We start from the raw sequence: 7,621 nt of genomic DNA on the forward strand, positions 1-7,621 counted from the left end.
TAGCATCAAATTAATATCTCTAAAATAAGACTTTAAAAATCTGGGTTGCTACAATCTTCCCTCCTTATTAGAATTTCGTCCTCGAAATTAAAGCCCATAAATTGCCACCTATCTTCAAATTGAGCAACCCAAATTAAAAACAAATCACACTTGAACCATAACTTACTCAAGTTACTATAAAAAAAATTTTAAATTCAATCTGTTCATAAATAAATATCATAACATATTCCATACCCAGGCGATGTGAGACTCCACAAGCACTCTTCTTGGGCACCAGTGTCACCGTTGGCAATCCTCAGGGAATTTCTTCATTCTCGGCCCTTAACTTTTGGCCCTTATACATTTCATTGTGTCTTAACTGACACCATTATAATATAACCCACTTTTGGCATCACCAACGTGTGTCCACTAGCGACCCTCATAGGCTTGTGCACACTCCCACCATCTCAGGCTGGGTAATGTTTTGATACCATTTGTAACATCCCAATATTTCTAGCCCAGTTTCACCTAGTAACTAGGCAATGTGGGACTTAGCACTCATGACTATCTCTATAAACTACCCACTCAATGTGGGCTTCTTCTCATCATGCAGTGCTTCAATACCACATGACCTGGCGTTACTAGGTGGCTCTGATACCATTTTGTAACAATCTAATCTCATATAGCGGAAAAAACTGTAATTATCAATACAAAAAAATACTGTTAAAATACTTTTCTTTATAGAAAAATACCCAAAGCTATGTCGTACAAGGCATTTATACAAATCTATCCGACAGTCTAAACTCTAGACAAAACTTAACCAACTTGGAATCTCTGTACATCTCAATATGAATCTCTAATCACAACTGCATAATTACCTTGATTTTCCATTCCTGCAAACACTACAAAAACTGTGAAGTAGTGAGTCAATTGATTTCCGATAATATAAATCATTGTTGAATCATATATAGCAAAATGCTAGACAAGTTATAAAACCACAAAAATCCGTATTATTGGATATCAATATCATACTCAGTAAGTAAGAATACTTACAGTGGATTACATGAATGGATCATCAAAGGTAATTACTTGAAACCCGTTCTGCTGCAGTTGGTCCATACCCATAACAATCCCTTCACTGACTTTCTCTCTCTCTCTCTCTCTCGCCTAAACTCTCTTTCTTCCTCTTCAGCTCTCTGTCTTAAATTTCCCATCTCACTCTCGGTTTCTCTTGTGTTCTTTCTTTCTTGTAGCGCTTGGTCTCGCCCTTTCTCTCTCTGTTCTGAGTAAACACTCTTAGAAAGAAGAAAGACCGAGTAAAAAGCGGAAGAAGGAAGAATATATGCAAGAGATGGGAGAGGAGATGAGTTGTGAAAATTGTGAAGGAGAAGAGCTCTATTTATAGGAGAAAATCAAACACTATTCTACCTTCAATTTACAATTATACCCTCATTTTACTATTTCACCAACCCTATACTATTTCACCAACCCTATACTATTTCACCAACCCTATACTATTCTACCAACCCTATACTATTCTACCTATACTATTCTACCTTCTTATTCTACCATCCTTATACCTACCATTTACTATCCTATTATTTCACCAATTACCATTCTCTAATTACCACTCTCATAAATTTCCCAAGAATTAATATCATTGCCTAATATGAATATAATCATAGCATAAATTTAATATTTCTAAAATAAGACTTTAAAAATCTGGGGTGCTACACGATAAGTAAATCGAGTGGTGAGTTATAGTCTCTTCGACTGTCTCTCTCTAACTACCTTCGAAAACCTGTCCGAGAGGTAAGTTGAAAGGTGAGTTATAGTCGCTTCGACTGTACCCTCTGACTACCTTCGAAAACCTGTCCGAGAAGTAAATCGAGAGGGGCCTCTAACTTCATACTTAGTCTTTCCAAGTGGTGTAACTTTTGGAGATTTTTATTCGATGAAACAAGTCATAAATGGAAAGAAATATATCAAAAAAACCATTCTCTGAATGAATTGCAGTCGAATTGGTTTCCATTATCCATGACAAATGCGTGTGGAATGCCGTACCGGAAGATGACATTCTTCCATAAGAATTTCTCTATGCGCTTGGTTGTTATATTCACTAGGGCTTCCACTTCCACCCACTTCGTGAAATAATCCATAGCCACCACTGCAGCCCTTGTGCAAGAAGAAGAGGGGGTGTAGAAACCCGTATACTTCATCAGCCGAGCATTAAAAGGGGCTAAGGAGAGATACCCCCAGATGGAAAAACTGGCATTCGCTCTCACCGTCGCATCCATGAAACTTCAGCTATATTTTTCAAGCTCACACGATAAGGGTTCTCACTAAATACCCTCTCAAGAAAGTGCTACGCAAATTAGACTTATCTGGTAGACTGGCCAATTGGGCGATTGAACTCGGAGAATTTGATATGGAATTCCTTCCTCGGAACTCTGTCAAGGGTCAAGCATTGGCAGACTTTCTAGCAGAATTTACTAACTTGTCAAATGCTACACAGTGGCCGAAGGATGAGACTTAGGTGGTTTATGTGGATGGGTCATCCACAAGAAGACATGCCGGAGCTGGGGTAATACTAATCACCCTAGAAGGAGAAGAGTTGCGCAACTTCGTAAGGTTGGAGTTTAGAACTACCAACAACGAGGCTGAATACAAGGCTGTGATAGCTGGACTTGGTCTAGCCAAAGAGATGGGAGCTAAATTCTTTGAACTACGAAGCAATTCTCAAGTAATTGTAGGGCACATCCAAGGGGAGTTCGAAGCCAAGGGAGATAAAATGAGGCTGTACTTATCAAAGGTACAAGACTTGCAGAGTTCTTTCAAGAAGTTCTGCATTGTGAAAATCCCAAGGGATGAAAATGGAGGAGCAGACTATCTTGCTCGGATTGCATCAACCGAGGAGTATGTAGGAGAATCCGCGGAAGTAATTCAGACCCTGTCCCGACCTATGATAGTCGAGGAGGTCTAGGTCTTGACAGCAGAGCTAGTACCATAGTGGCAGAAGGAAGTGGTGGAATATCTGGAGAAAGGGATTCTCCTAGAAGGAAAGAAGGCAGCTATCCAGCTGAGGAAAAAGGTTGCTAGATTTACCATGGTAAATGGAACCTTGTACAAACGAGGTTTCATGTTACCACTTATTAAGTGCATTTCCAAAGAAGAAGGTAATTATATACTTCGTGAGATTCACGAAGGTATTTGTGGAAGTCATTCAGGCGCAAGAATGTTGACACATAAGGCAGTCCAAGCAGGCTTCTACTAGCCTAATATGACCAAGGACTCGGTAGAGATGGTCAGACATTACGACAAATGCCAATGTTTTGCCAACATTACCAAACAACCCCCTTAGGAGTTAAGCTCAGTCTCCTCACCATGGCCCTTCTCGCAATGTGTTAAGTTTTTGGCGCCGTTGCCGGGGATTGTTTGATTTTGTTTGGAATTTCTTTTCCTTTAATTTATTTTTGTTTTAAATTTTTCTATTTTTCTAGTTTTTTCCGTAGTTCCTGTTTTGCCTCTAGAGGTGTGCTCGAGCGCCCAACCAGGGCGATCGATCGCACATCTAGAGAGCATCGCAGTTACTACACTAATTACAGATCTGATTTATTTATTTATTTTTATTTTGTTATTTAATTTTCTTTTTGTTTTAATCATGTTGAGAAACAATACACCTCCGGTGCAAAGACCTATGAAAAGTTCATTCAGTTCCTAGATTCTCAACCAGCCATCATGCATTAATTTCCAGCCCATTGTGCAGAGCAATTACAACTTATCTTCGTTTCTCAATATGATTCCATACTATAAAGGCACACCTACAGAGAACCCATATTAGCATATTCGAGAATTCTGTGATCTCTACAGGACTCAAAATGTTCAGGGTTTAACTCAAGAAAAAATTAGGTTAATCCTCTTCCCTTTTTCTTTAAAAGATAATGGTAAGATATGGTACAATTCTTTGGCCACAAGTTCTATTCATAATTGGGATGAGATGGCCACAAAGTTCTCAAAGAAATTTTTCCCAGCCCAAAAGACAAGGCAATTGAGAAGGGAAATCATGACTTTCCAGCAAAGAGATGGAGACCTTTTCTTCGAGGCATGGGAACACTTTAATGAGCTACTTCTCAGATGCCCTCATCACAATATATATATCTCAAGACGATTAGGTATTGGCATTCTATGAGGCTTTAAATGATCCTAACAAGAGTCTTGTAGATTTAGCTTGTGGTTACATGTTGATGGAGAAAAGCGGTGAGGAAGCCATAGAACTCTTTGAGACCTTAAGTGAGAACTCCCAACAATTCCCATCTAAAGAGAGACAAGGACTCAAAGGAAAAGCCATATATGAAGAGAACACCAATGGTGGAATTCAGGCTCAAATGGTTGCCATGGAGAAAAAGCTAGACATGTTCATGAAAGCTATGACTAATCATAGCAGTGCTCCTGTTCAACAAGTTACACAAGTCGAGGTATGTGCCTTATGTTCCCATATTGACCACACCACTAAGATTTGTCCCATGTTTTCAATTGCAGATCAGGAGTCATCTCTCATCAAGTTGTCCCAACAACACCAAGAAGAGAAGCCATCTCCGTAGTTCCATGGTCAATCATACTCCTTTCTTAGCCACAATGAAGCCAATATGCAACTATTGGAATACGCTACCAAGATAGAAGCTCATGAAGAGGAGCCACCTCCCGTCAATTGGCCTCAACAATACTACGAAGAAGAGTGTCAAAGTCAATTTGTTGCCAATCCTAATGAACAATACATGGAGGAAGAATGAACTTACCATTATGAGCAAGCAATTACCACATTAAGGAGTGAAGAAGCGGTTGAAAATCAATGGGAAGAGAGGAAGCAGGAGCAAATTGAGGTTCTAGAGGAACCATATCGGGAAAAGGAAGAGAGCATTGAGATTTTTTTAACTGTAGCTCCTATTCCCGAATTACCAAGAGTCCAAGAGAGAATTCATCTGGGGTTATGTGACGAGCAAATTGAGGACATCAAGATAGAAAAGTTCCCTAAGTTTTCTTCTTATTTTATTCCAGTTCATGATTTCCTTCTGGATGAGAAACTGTTTTAGAAGACTCAGAATGGTCTACCCCGATCTATAAACACTCAAAAGCATCTTACAACAGAAAAGATTCATTCCCTTTGGTGCAAGAGAATAAAAGACTGGTGCTTCAAGTTTAAAGTATCACCTTCTGGCTGAAGACGTTAAACTTAACGCTCATGGGAGGCACCCCACAGCATATCCTTTTTATTTTATTTGTTTGTTTGTTTGTTTTATTTTGCTGTGTTTTTATTTTGTTTTTGTCTTCCTTTGTGTTTTATTTTACTTTGGTGTTTTAGTGTTTCAAGTTTTTTGTCATGTTTTTACATTCTGTTACTGCGATAGATCGCAACCTGCATGCGATCGAGCATAAGTCTCCACTTGTGGTTTCATTGCATTCTGTCAGTGCGATCGCGCGCACCATGTGTGCGTTCGAGCGCACCTCACCCACACACGCACTCCACTGCGCGAGTGCGATCGAGCGCACTCAAACAGCAGGCCACATGACTTATTTTGGGTCACTTTCCCCCATTCCCCACATCATTTTCTTCCCTACGGCCACCACCATCATCGCATATCACACACACATCACCCTATAGTTATCTTGTTATTTTATTTCTGTCTTTGTGTATTTTCACTTCATCTTTTTATCTTTAGTTTTGTCTCATTTTACTTGTTTTTGTGTTTTCTTGTTTTGCAAGGACAAGTGTGCTTCAATTCAAGTTTGGGGGTGTGATATGAGCCATACTATTCCAAACAGTTCGTCCATCTCCCGGGTAAATTCTTTTCATGTTATAGACACATTGGGGACAATGTGTAGTTTAAGTTTGAGGGTATGGGAGACACTTTACACACACTTTGTCCCAGTTTTATTTTATTTTTATTTATGAAAAATCAAAAAGAAAAAAAATATATGCTTGTTCATGTTTGTCTTAAAATTTTGGTTGATCTTAAAAATTGTGATTTGATTTCATTGGTGAGCTTAAAATTTTGAACACATGATCTAATAATTGAGTTTTTCAGTTTGGTTACTTGCTTAGGACAGTTGAGAATCTACATGTTTGATTTGATCTTACACAAGCACATTAGCACATAATTTGTAGGGTATGACATGCAAGTTTAATGTGTGTGTTTCTATGTCTTTAGTGAAACTGGATGACATAGAAACATTGTTGTTCATTCTAATAGGGATTTCAGTGAATTTTGAGATATGGAGACATTATACATTGGAAAGAAAGCCTCATAATTTTGTGCTAGTTTACCTTACACTGAAATCAAACTTGTGATGTTTTAGCATGTCCTTTGTAAGTAATTGAATTTTGAAATTCAAATTTATTGTGAAGATGGAGTTCATCTTTTTAAGTTTGCTAATCAATGAAAACCATAATCTTGGAGTGATACTTTAATTTTTGGGATAACATGAACTGTGCATGATGTTTGTGGGAAAGATAGTTAGACATGGTTTCTTGAGGCACTTGTTGCAGATCTTGGCCCTGCTCCACATGGGTTGACTTTCATTTCTAATCGACATAAAGTAAAATACTTGTATTTATTTGTTATTCATATCAATTTAGTATTTATTATAATGCAACTAATTATTTTTTCAACAGCAAAATGGGTAATCCAGCTGAAAAAGAGCACGTGAAAATCACATGAGGGGCCGTCCGTTAGGGTTTTACGATTCATATGGACGGAAGGGTCTTAGATGAGAGAAAACCAAAGTTCAGGAGGCCTAAGTGAGAGTTTTGGTAATTCATGGGGTGTTTGCCAAATCGGCTGGAACTTCGGGGGGGCTTAGTGAAGTTTCCCCAAAAATTGAATTGGTATATATATATATAGTTATACCTGATTCAAAATTTTATCATGATTTCTTGAAGAAATATATGGTGCATTTTAGCTAAAAATCATTCTAGCAATATTAATAATAGCCATATTAATTTTAAAGAAATAAATTACAAAATACATTTATTTTATACGACCCGCAAACCCCACATGAACCCAACACAAAATATGTGTTTCTTGTTATTTCCTAGTGCCAAAACAAACAAGAAACAACAAAAAAATATGTGTTTCTTAGTATATATTTTGGTATGATATATACTACCATTAATACACTGAATGCCAGAATATTAAAGAAACGAAAAGAAAAAGAAACAAGCAGTAAGCAAGCAATTATAAGGAAGGGAGTATCAGTTTCTTGTCGTGAATGGTAGAGGGGAAGATGATCTTGAAGAAGTGCTAGGGTGTGATAGCCGCCATTGAACTTGACCTCCGGTTGTGCACCACTCTAGTCCGGCAAGTCCTTGACTTATCTCGATTGTTCATTGATCCTATGGTGGAAATGCCTGGAAGCTCAGTTCTAATTCTTGGTGAGTGGAATATCGAGCCATCACGAAAAACTGGATTTTATTATTAACAATTTAGAATATTATATATATATATTGTAGGTATAAAAATTTTTTAAAAAACTTTTCTCTTCTTGACGTGTCACATGTGGCACGTCAATATTCTTGACGCGCTACACATGACACATCAAGAATTTCTTGACGTGCCACATGTAACATGTCAAGAAATTTCATCGA

The 7,621-nt window shown here is 38.0% G+C and overlaps 1 protein-coding gene and 1 non-coding gene across 2 annotated transcripts in view; one reads left to right on the plus strand and one right to left on the minus strand.

Annotated features, from left to right (window-relative positions):
* LOC132190803 (uncharacterized) overlaps positions 1–7,621 on the plus strand; it is a 65,275-nt gene that overhangs the window by 50,234 nt on the left and 7,420 nt on the right.
* Positions 4,025–4,131, minus strand: LOC132168308 (small nucleolar RNA R71). The gene has a single exon (XR_009438824.1). It is a non-coding gene; the product is annotated as a small nucleolar RNA R71 (small nucleolar RNA).

The sequence above is a fragment of the Corylus avellana genome, chromosome ca1 (genome assembly GCF_901000735.1).
Source record: "Corylus avellana chromosome ca1, CavTom2PMs-1.0".
Lineage (NCBI taxonomy): Eukaryota > Viridiplantae > Streptophyta > Magnoliopsida > Fagales > Betulaceae > Corylus > Corylus avellana.